At 53.5% G+C, this 7,330-nt stretch overlaps 1 pseudogene; it reads right to left on the bottom strand.

Moving 5' to 3' along the window:
- Nucleotides 1-864: 864 nt before the first annotated feature.
- LOC119309482 lies at nucleotides 865-6,759 on the bottom strand (annotated as a pseudogene).
- Nucleotides 6,760-7,330: the final 571 nt, after the last annotated feature.

Here is a 7,330-nt window from a genome sequence, read left to right as displayed (position 1 = left end):
GCCCTGCCACCACCGGATTCGAACCGCGCACCTGCCTCCACGCCACCGTCAGTATTTCCGCTTTTCCGCCGCCAGACTCGACCTTCTCGCGCCGCACGACGTCGTCCCCGCCGAGACCAATCCATTGCTCAATTCATAGCCGTGCATTCGACCTCCCGGCTCTCATCGCTCGGCCGTCGCTCCTCCCGCCTCTCGGCGCTCGGCCACCGGCGCTCATGCCGACTAGTTATACACAACCACGCAACCGGCGGCCAGTTTTACATCTCCATTTTGCATCATCTATCGGAGTTGCTCTTTTACATGGAGTTGCCTTTTTTTGAAGATGTAAAATGCATTTTTTAAAGATGTAAATTTTTTACATCTCGTGTTTTACATCTTTAAATTTGCATCATGTATTGGAGATGCTCTTAGTATTGTGTTTATCTTGTACACATATACTCGCACGTGGCTGCCTACCAACACAAACCAACATCAACTTGCAGGCATGTTTGGACTTCGGATTTGACCTAGTCGATCAGGAAATGCCTGCTTCTTTTTTTCCAGCCCCCTTTACCCGCCAACTGAAAAAACTAACAACAATCCCGTGTACCTTTTCTGTTTCTTTTTGAAAAGAAACGAAAGAAAAAACAGCGAGCCAAGCCACACAAAAATCTACAACCATGCATTCATTTTGACTGGATTCAAACTCAAACATTTGTCACTTCAGATCTTTCACGGCTATCTAAATTCAGACAAGCCGTTTCTCAATCCTACACAAGCTATCTAAATTCTGGAACGAGACCCGACCAGCAACAGCAACAGGGAAGGGAAGAAAGAACTACACAAATGGCGATCAACCCATCGTCCCCAACTCTCTTCTTTGCATCAGATGGAATGATGGCTCGAGCACCACGAACCGGAGGCCGAGGCCGTCATGTCGTCGGCGGCGCCCAGCAGCTCCTCGAGGTACTCCGCGCCAAGGTCCTCCAGCTCCATCACCACGCCCTCCGGCCGGCCACGGGCCTTGCGGCACGCCACCGGCGCCGTGGCTTTTTGGCTCCACATGGAGTGCCGCCGCTTGGGCGCGGCCCCGCACGTCTTCCCCCGCGCCCTCGAGCGAGCGGCGGACCTGGTCGGCGGGGAAGTTGAGGACGGCGGCGGTGCCGTGCATGGCGAAGGCCGCCTGGTCGTAGGTGTTAGACAGGTGACTGGGACCAACCCAGTCAACCCACGACCCTCGCACGATCTGTGCACGTCCTGGCTTCAGTTGGGCGTCGCCCCCTTCTATATGTACTCCTCTCTGTAATCTGTTTGGATCAAGAAAAGCACTATTCCAATCATCATGGTATCAGATTATCTCACGATCCTCTCCTAAACTACCACCGCCATGGCGAACCCCGGCGACGGCAGGCGGCTCCACTCTTCCGGCCACCCACTCCACCACCCTCACCATCCCATCCCTCTCCTTTAGCGACACCATCACTGATGTTACTCCTTTCATTCCCATCATTCTTGATCTCCATAGCCGCAACTACTACCACTGGCGTCACTTGTTCGAGATCCACCTCGGCCATTGCTCGCTGCTGCATCACATCTCCGATGCATCTCCACCCGAGCCGCACAACCCTCGTTGGCTCAAAGACGATCTGGCCATCATCCAGTGGCTCTACACTCGCATCTCCACCGAGCTGTTCAACCTCGTCGTCAAGGACGGCGCCACGGCGCGCGACATTTGGACGGAGCTCCGGCGCCTCTTCCAAGACAATCGCGATGCGCACATCTCCGCCCTCAACACCGAGCTTCGCACGATCACCCAGGGCGATCGCCCCGTCGGCGTCTTCTGTCAGCAAATCAAGGTGATCGGCGACGAACTCCGCGAACTTGGCGAAACTGTTGGCGATCGCTCTCTTCTTCACGCCCTCATGGACACTGTTTCAAATAGCCCGCTATAGCTCCGCTATAGCTCCGCTATAGCACGCTATAGTGTTTACAAAAGGTCTTGCGCTAAGAGACTTTGGTCCAAACAGATGAGCAAAGATTTTAAATAGCGCGCTATAGCTCCGCTATAGCACGCTATAGCATTTGAAAGAGGTCCGGCGCTAAGATGCTTAGCGCGCTATTTAAAACTTTGCTCATGGACGGCCTCGACGAGCGGCTTGCTCAGCAGGCGTCGCTGATCCCGCTTCTCCGCCCTCTGCTGACTCTCTCCGAGGCAAGATCCATGCTGCAGCTCGAGGAACAAACACAGGCGCGCAAGACTGGCGCTCCCCGCCTCTTCCACACCACGGCGCACCCTGCTCCACCACCGGCGGCCCCCTTGCCGGCGCCGCCCGCCGCGCTACCTCCCCCAGGATGGCGTCCCAGCCCCAACTACAAGGGGAAGAATCCAGTCTACCGTCCACCCAAGCACAACTCGTCAGCATCTTCATCGTCCTCTGCGCCTCCACCACCGGCTCCCGCGGCGCCCCCTGCACCCATGCCATCTGCAGCGCCTCCATCTTTAGCATGGCGCCCTTTAACAGATCCATGGACCGGGCTTGTTCAAGCCTGGCCCATGCCCTGGACTGCGCCTTCACCATATGGTGCTCCGCCCGCTTACAGTGGGGCTTGGGCGCCTGGCATGCGTCCATCTGTCGGCGCCCCTGGACTTCTCGGCTCACGACCGCCGCCGCACGCCTACACGGCTTATGCGCCTCTGTACCAGTCCACTCCGGCTCCAACAGCTGCATCTATGTACCCCTACGGCGCTCCTCCGGTCTCCAGCTGGGACATGGCTGGTCCCTCCGCGCAGCCTTCTTCATCAACATACCAGCCTGCTGCCTCGACATCGTCTTCAGCACCACCGGCGTGAGATCAAGCTGCTCTTATTGCTGCCCTGAATTCCCTTACCACACAAGACACATGTACGGAATGGATCTTTGACTCGGGTGCATCCTCTCATATGTCAGCATGTAGTTGTACGCTTTCTTCCCTCCATCCCTCCATTCTTTTTCCCTCTATCACCATTGGCGATGGCTCCACGGTTCCTGTTTCATGTGTTGGTTCCTGCACCATTCCCTCTTCTTGGTCACCCCTTCTTCTCCGTGAAGTATTAGTCGCTCCTGCTCTAATTAAGAACTTAATTTCCGTCCGTCGTTTTACAATTGATAATCAAGTTTCTGTCGAGTTTGATCCTTTTGGGTTGTCTGTGAAGGATCTCCACAGCAAGGCGGTGATAGCTCGGTTCAATAGCTCCGGCGATCTTTACACACTCCACGGCGCCTCCCCTCCGACTCCCCAAGCCATGCATGCCTCCGTCACCCTGTGGCATCGTCGCTTCAGCCATCCCAACTCCAACACCACGACCAAGCTTCTTCAAGACTTCCAGCTTCCGCACGTTCGAGACTCGCATGACTCCACGTTGTGTCCCGCATGTCAAATGGGCAAACATGTTCGCTTGCCCTTTGGCACCTCTACCAGTAGTAGTACTTTTCCTTTTGAGTTATTGCATTGTGACCTATGGACCTCACCCATCCCTAGTGTGTCTGGGTTTAAGTATTATCTTGTACTCGTCGATGACTTCTCTCATTACATATGGACCTTTCCCATTCGCAACAAATCTGATGTTCATGCTCTATTTGTCAATTTTTAGCGTTATGTATACACCCATTTCTATCTTCCTATTCGGTTTATACAATGTGACAACGGCCGCGAGTTTGACAATGCTCGCAACCGTGACTTCTTTCTTCACCACGGTATCCTCCTTCGTTGTTCGTGTCCTTATACTTCCTCCCAAAACGGCAAGGTAGAGCGCTCTCTTCGCACGATCAACGACATACTCCGTACCCTTCTCATACAAGCCTCCATGCCGCCCAAATTCTGGGTTGAAGCCCTTCGTCATGCCACATATCTCCTTAACATCCGACCCACCACCAAATCCCCTAAGACTTCCCCTTTTGAATCATTATTTCATGCCCCACCACCATACGATAGCCTACGCGTTTTTGGTTGTCTCTGTTTTCCCAACCTCAGTGCCACAACGCCTCACAAACTAGCTCCTCGTTCTTTGCCATGTGTTTTCCTTGGCTACTCGGACTCACACAAAGGTTGTCGTTGTTTTGACTTGCACACCAGCCGTTTCATCATCTCTCGCCATGTCACTTTTGATGAAACATTATTTCCCTTCTCTTCTCATTCACCGCAAGATTTTACCACCCCTCTCTCTGCCACAAAAACCACCAGCGCTTCTCACCAGACCAACGTGCATGGCGCTTCTGCTCCTGTTCACGTAGTCTCATCAAACATATCCCACCTGCCCGCTCCCACCAATCCCGCTGCGTCAGACATGCCCGTGCGCACCTCCTCTCCGGGCCCCACACGCACTACCAGCACTCCCCACTCCACTCCTCGACCCGACCCCCATGCAGCCAATCGCTCGCCAGCTTCCCATGCAGCCAATCGCTTGCCAGATTCGTTTGCGCCTGCCACCGCCCCATCCACCCGCCTGCATGCATCTTCCTCCACTCCCCATCCACCGTCCTCTTCCTCCCCACACACCTTGCTCGACACTTCCCCTGCCTCTTCTTCTTCACCGCCCCCACAACCATTGCCTCCCACTGCCGTTCCCGTCGCTCCTCCTACTAATGATCATAATATGCGTACACGAAGCAAAACAGGCTTTTGTCTCCCTGCGAAACGCCTGAATCTCAACACCTCGCCCACTCCTATTTCCCCCATTCCCTCCTCCTACAAAGCAGCTCTTCTCGACCCCAACTGGTTTCTTGCCATGAAAGACGAGTATGATGCTCTCCTCCTTAATGATACCTGGTCTCTCGTTCCTCGTCCACACGATGCAAATGTTGTTTCTGGCAAGTGGGTCTTTAGGCACAAATTCCACTCTGATGGTTCTCTGGCTAGGTATAAAGCGCGGTGGGTTTGTCGCAGTGATTCTCAACAAGCAGGTGTTGATTTTGATGAAACCTTTTCTCCCGTGGTTAAACCTAGTACGATACGTGTCGTTCTGAGCCTTGCTGTCTCCTCTTCCTGGCCCATTCACCAGCTAGATGTCAAGAACGCATTCCTCCATGGTTCTCTCAACGGGACTGTCTTCTGTCGCCAACCTCTCGGCTTTGTCCATTCTTCCCTCCCTAATCACGTCTGCAAGCTGAACAAATCTCTGTATGGCCTCAAGCAGGCGCCTCGCGTGTGGTTTCATCATTTCGCCACGTTCATTCGCACCATTGGTTTTCTTCCTTCGCGTTCAGACTCTTCTCTTTTCATTCTCAAAACTGACAACTACACTGCCTACCTACTTCTCTACGTAGATGATATTGTGCTCACAGCATCTTCTGATTCTTTTCTGGCCCGCATCATTCTCTCTCTACGCAATGAGTTTTGCATGACCGACCTCGGTCCTCTGCACCATTTCCTGGGGATTGCTGTGTCCCGTTCCTCTTCTGGACTCTTTCTCTCACAGCGCCAATATGTACTCGATCTTCTTTCCAAAGCTGGTATGACCGAATGCCATCCTTGTCGCACACCAGCTGAAACAGGGACCAAACTTTCTTCCGATGGTGAACCTCTGTCCGATCCTACCTTATACCGCAGTCTCACTGGTGCACTACAATACATGACCCTCACTCGCCCAGAGATCACCTATGCCGTTCAACAGGCGTGTTTGTACATGCATGATCCCCGTCTTCCTCATTACAATCATGTCAACCGCATCCTTCGGTATCTTAAAGGCACTCTCAACCATGGTCTTTCCATCACAGCTTCTCCACCTACTTCACTCACCGCGTATTCTGATGCTAACTGGGCTGGATGTCCGGATACTCGCCGATCTACTTCTGGTTATTGTGTGTACTTGGGTGATAACTTGATTTCTTGGTCGTCAAAAAGACAGCTCACTGTTTCCAGGTCCTCTGCCGAAGCCGAGTACAGATCTGTTGCACATGTGGTCGCCGAGATGGTTTGGCTTCGTCAACTACTCAGCGAGCTGCACCGGCCACTTCATCAAGCCACCGTCGTCTATTGTGATAACATTTCTGCTGTGTACATGTCTTGTAATCCTGTGCAGCACCGTCGTACTAAGCACATAGAGATAGACATCCATTTTGTACGAGAGAAGGTAGCTCTAGGTGACGTCCGTGTTCTGCCCGTACCTACAAGTGCCCAGTTTGCTGACATCTTCACGAAGGGCCTTCCGACAGCAGCCTTCACCGACATCCGAGCCAGTCTCAACGTCGTTGCGCCCGCCGTTGACACTATAGGGGGTGTTAGACAGGTGACCGGGACCAACCCAGTCAACCCACGACCCTCGCCCAATCTGTGCACGTCCTGGATTCAGTTGGGCGTCGCCCCCTTCTATATGTACTCCTCTCTGTAATCTGTTTGGATCAAGAAAAGCACCATTCCAATCATCAGTAGGCGAGCGCCGCCGCCTCCGGGCTCTCAAACGTGCCCAGCCACACCCTCACGCCGTTCCGCATCGAGTCCCGGATCTCCGCCACGTACTTGCCCCAAGGCCGCTTCCGCACGCCGCGGAACGCGCGCCCCGCCTACGCCGGGCGCCTCCTGCTTCAGCGGCGCCGCCGTTGCCCTGTGCGCAGAGGCGTCCTGGTGCCAGGAGGGCATGTTGGGCGGGAGCTTCTTGTCGGCGTCGTTGGTGCCGAATGTCGGCGGGGGCGGCGTGGCCGGGGCGTGGTGGTGGCAGCTGCTCCACGACACAGAGTCGGCGGAGCTGGTGGAGGAGCCGGGCGAGTGGAGGGGAAATGCTGCTGCTCGGTGGTGCGTGGTCATGGCACGGCGCGCCAAAAAGTTGACGACGCCGGTGGTGAGCCGCGGCGACATAGAAGAAGAAAAGAAGAAGGCGTGGGACGCGGTTTTTTACGTCTTTTTTAAGTTCGTGTTCCATATACAGCGCGAATCCAAGCCCGTCATCATGCTTGATGTCCAATCAGTTAGGACCACCGTTTTGTCAGCCATGCACCAGCCACAGGCTAGTAGATTCGTTTCTCTAGCTAGGTCCTGTGCATGCTCTGCGCATGTTTTCCTCCCATGCTCCTGTTTAGTAGCAGGTCAGCCTCATAATTATATCTGGCCTAGATAATTAATGTCGCTAGTTACTTTTTTTGCATGATAACGTCACTAGTTACTGTGGGATTATTACAGGTTAACCCACAACCTCATTAAAAAATCACGTGCATGCAATTTTTATGAAGGCTTTGTCAGACTTTGTGAAGGATGTGCCTGAACTTTGCCATGAAAATCAGGAGGACTTTTGAAAAAATCAATAAAAATTGAAAACTTCTTTGAGTTTTGGCGACAAAGTTCCAAAAATATGGTTAAAACGTTCTCTACCTATTTTTCA

Source organism: Triticum dicoccoides, chromosome 1B (assembly GCF_002162155.2).
Source record: "Triticum dicoccoides isolate Atlit2015 ecotype Zavitan chromosome 1B, WEW_v2.0, whole genome shotgun sequence".
Lineage (NCBI taxonomy): Eukaryota > Viridiplantae > Streptophyta > Magnoliopsida > Poales > Poaceae > Triticum > Triticum dicoccoides.
Note: the sequence above shows the minus strand (reverse complement) of the source record. Positions and strands in the feature narration are given on the sequence as shown.